The sequence below is a fragment of the Moschus berezovskii genome, chromosome 21 (genome assembly GCF_049115385.1).
Source record: "Moschus berezovskii isolate FMDL1 chromosome 21, NW_MosBer_1.0, whole genome shotgun sequence".
Taxonomy (NCBI): Eukaryota; Metazoa; Chordata; class Mammalia; order Artiodactyla; family Moschidae; genus Moschus; species Moschus berezovskii.
In genome coordinates this window covers 50,187,504-50,191,292 of record NC_142480.1, presented here as the reverse complement: position 1 = coordinate 50,191,292, position 3,789 = coordinate 50,187,504, and the positions used below count along the sequence as shown (strand labels likewise).

The window sequence follows — 3,789 nt, the reverse complement described above, 5'->3', positions numbered from 1 at the left end:
TGCGGGGCCCGCAGTGGCATCCAGTGTGTGCTTCCAGTGGCCACGGTGCCTGGACCAGCTGCCCTTGGCTGTGACCTGGCTGCCCAGCACCCCTCCTTCCTGGTTTCAGCCTGTAGTCAGGCTGGTCCCTCCCTAATGAGTCTCCAAGCTATGCTGCATCCTTCTAGTACAGTTCTCTCTGCTTAAGTGACTGAGATGTTCTCTTCAGGGTGCAGTTAACAGCCTTTATGACTAATCACAGGAGCTCTTATCTCCATTTCCCGGATGAGCAAGCTGAGGCTTAGAGCGGCTTTGACTGGGCACAGGACTGACCACTGTGAGCCGGGCTGAGTTCTCGTCTCAGCTCGGGTTTGGGTGGTGTGCACACACGTGAGGTGAAAGGCCCTGAGATCACAAAGAGGAACTGGAAGCACTTGTCAGTGGCTGGAGGGAGGGAGGTGAGGAGGCTGGAGAGGTAGAAAGGAGCCTGAACTTGCAGGGCTTTGGAGATGACGTTTTGGAATCTGTTCCATCCTAAGGGAGCAAACAGAAACATTCAAAGTATCTTACTTTGACTTTACTCCAAGTCATACTTTGAGGGAAAGGATGGAAACAGAGAAAGCAACTAGAAGCTTATGGCAGGAGTGCCTGTGAGGGGACGGATGGATGGCCTCAGGTGGCTTGAGAGATAAAGACGAGTGTGTGGACTCACAAGTATTTTATGAAGAGCATCTGTGAAGGTGGTGCCATTGACTGAGACGGGAAGATGAGGAAGGATCGGTATGTGCTGGGGGTGGGGGTTGAAGAGGTGGGACTGGACGTGTTAAGCGTGACGTGTCCTGAGACATCTGGAGGGAGAGATCAGGAGGCGGTTGGCTGTGACTGTGGACCCAAGAGAGATCAGCTCCGGAGGCAGGAATGGGGAGTTGTCATTATACAGCCTATTCGCTTCATTCAGTATCTTCTTAAATGTCCACCCTGCCCACCCACCTAAAATAGCAGCCTTGCCCCCCACCCCCGCATAGGCACTCCAGTAACTCTTCTCACCTGTGTTCCTTTTATGTGGCATTTATCACTCACTGACTCGATGTTATATATCGATGTGCTCATCTCCTGTGCTCGAGTGCAAGCTCCATGAGGGCAGAACTCTCGGTTCTGTTCTCTGCTCTCTGTCCAGTGCCTAGATCAGCGCCTGGCACACAATCACTCAGTGCTCAATGGTATTTGTTGACCATGTGGAGTCTTAAAGTCATCTGACTGTTTATGAGGCTGAAAGGGCTCCCAGAGAAGAGGTGGTCTGGTCCCAAGTCCTGAGGAAATGGTTCGCTCCTGTTGCTTCTTCACATATCCGTACTTGTTTAGTCACTAAGTCATGTCCAACTCTTTGCAACCACAAGAACTGTAGCCCACCAGACTGCTCTGTCCATGGGAGACTTGTGGGGCCTTTATAGCCACCAGTTACTGTAAAGGGCTGCCCGTCTCAATGCAGGGGAGCAGTGGGCACATATACTCAGACACACATACAAACACACGCAGAAACACACACTGAGTGTGCACACAGGCATACACCTTCAAAGAGAGGCATCCGGGTGCTGCCATGGCCCCTTTCAGAGTTAGGGCGACAGGATATTGGCACTTGGTGGGGTCCAACCTCTTGAGTCACAGGCTGGGCCACAACCCCTGGCTGTGGTCCCAGAAACCTAGGTTTGGGTGAGGGTGCACATTGGCTAGGACCCTTCTGACCTGCTCTGTCTCTGCTGTGAGCAGATTTGGGGCATTAGTATATGTGAATTTGTCTTGCAGAGTTTTTCCTTCCTTCCATATTTCTATTGAGATTACAAAGGATATTATCAATATGGGAAAAGGGACAAGGGTTTTCTCTGGGATTAACTGCAGGGGCTGATGGGAACCGGAAGCTTCAGAAATTTTTTAAAAATAATATACACTGATATAGATCGTAGTACGCTTGAGGCTCAGAGAAACAGGAAGCAGAAGCAGAAAGCACCTGGCACACAGAAATAAACATGTGTCACCTCACAGTCAGGCGCTGCGATTCCTATGACGACGGAAGCAGCAAACTTCACCCCCTAAACCACCTGCTCAGGAAAATTTGAAAAGAGACTTCCCCTTTAAAAACAGGATCGCCCTGTTTTTGACTCCCTGAACAGGAGATAAGAAAAAAACTCCAGGCTAGCATCACCTTGAAGGCTGCAGTGGCCATGCTCTTCTCCCAGCAGAGGCAGGACATGATGTTTCTATCACTGAGATGGGGGGGCTACATCACTGCCCCTCACCAACACTGCAGACAGGTGTCTTCAAGACCTTGGGTTCTCTACTGGCTCCTTTTTTTGATTCCCCAGAGTACTGGGATGGAAGGCATTCACCTCCAGCTTCCTCTAAGATGCCCTCTAGGCAGCCAGTGTTTAATAAGCCAATCTCAGGTGGGGCTGAGCACCAGGTGGGACCCAGGGACCCAGGGTCTCTGCTTCAAGACTCTTGCCCACTGGAAATTACTGACCCGCAGAGATTTCATTTTAACGTAAAGGGGAGACACACGATACATCCCTCTCCTCTGAGACAGGGCCCAATCCCTATATATCCACCCCGCCCCCAAAGCCAGACACACACCCCACACCGTCAGGGGGACAGACACGCTTTGGCAATGAGGCCCCACCAGAGGCCCAGGCTGTGAACAGCTGCACAGAGCGCTGTGTGCTGTGCAGTCAGCACCTTAGGAGGTGGGAGGGGGCGGTGGGCAGAGGAGGAAGGAGTCTCAGGTCCTGATGGATCAGAAGAAGGAAAACAGGGAGAGGTGGTCAGGACACAGGAGATGAGAACACCAAGGATGACCAGAAAAGGGGCAAAAAGCAGAAAATGTGAAAAGATGGGAGCAGCAAGAGAAAAAGGCAAAACAGGCTGTGGGCAACCACACAAAACAGGAAGGAGACAGAGCAGGAGGGAAGGAAATAGAAAGGAGAATGAGGAAGGGTGAAGGAAGGGAGGGAGCCGTACGGGAATTCCTAATAATGTCCTTACCCAGCCTTGAGAGATTCCACAGAAACAGAAGCTGGAAAAACAGCATACATTAAGGAACTATGCTAATGATTAGCTTTCATGTTTTTCTTAGAATAATACCCTTGCTACAAACCCCAAGGCCAGACGCAGAAGGGAGTATGACTGGGATCATGAAAGCATGGACCTTGGAACACCAGATCGGCACCAGGCATGAACGCTGCCTATGCACTTGCTCATTGTCCCCGAGACTGGCCCAGAAGGGAACAGCCTGGGGTAAAAACAAGGAGATCTGGACTATGTCAACGAAGTCCATGACATTTAGGAGAACGTGCTTAAAACAGCATGCGTCTTGAGAAAGATAAGATCAAAGCAAGTCTTGTAGTCTGCAATTTGGAATAAAAGCTGGACTCAGAGTGGACTCTGCACCTCAGTCCAGTAGAGGCTGCAGGTCCCCTGACCCATTGCACCAGATTTCGTGTTCTGTCTTCATTCTCGTGGCTCGCTCCTGGGCCTTTAAGGCAACAATTGGCACCCAATGTGGGGCTGGAGCAAAAGGCCTTTATGAGTGCAAATGAAACTACAGTGACGCAGAACCTGGGACGGTTGAGAGGCCTCTGAAATCTCCACTGGTAAGTCTTTCAGGCATTTAATCGGGGTTAAAATGGGAAATGTTGAGAGTGCAGAACACTGTTGCCCGTATATTTGTCTATTAAGACAGCTCTTGAAAGCCGGAGGAGTTTCTATTAGTGAAGGGCAATTATTAGAATTGTTACAAGCAGTGGATAAATGCTGCTG

General features: G+C 50.4%; 1 long non-coding RNA gene across 1 annotated transcript; it reads left to right on the top strand.

The window, feature by feature from the left end:
- The first annotated feature begins 443 nt into the window (after positions 1 to 443).
- Positions 444 to 3,465, top strand: LOC148774569 (uncharacterized). The gene is made up of 2 exons (XR_016035714.1): positions 444 to 759; positions 3,107 to 3,465. It is a non-coding gene; the product is annotated as an uncharacterized LOC148774569 (long non-coding RNA).
- The last annotated feature ends 324 nt before the right edge of the window (positions 3,466 to 3,789 follow it).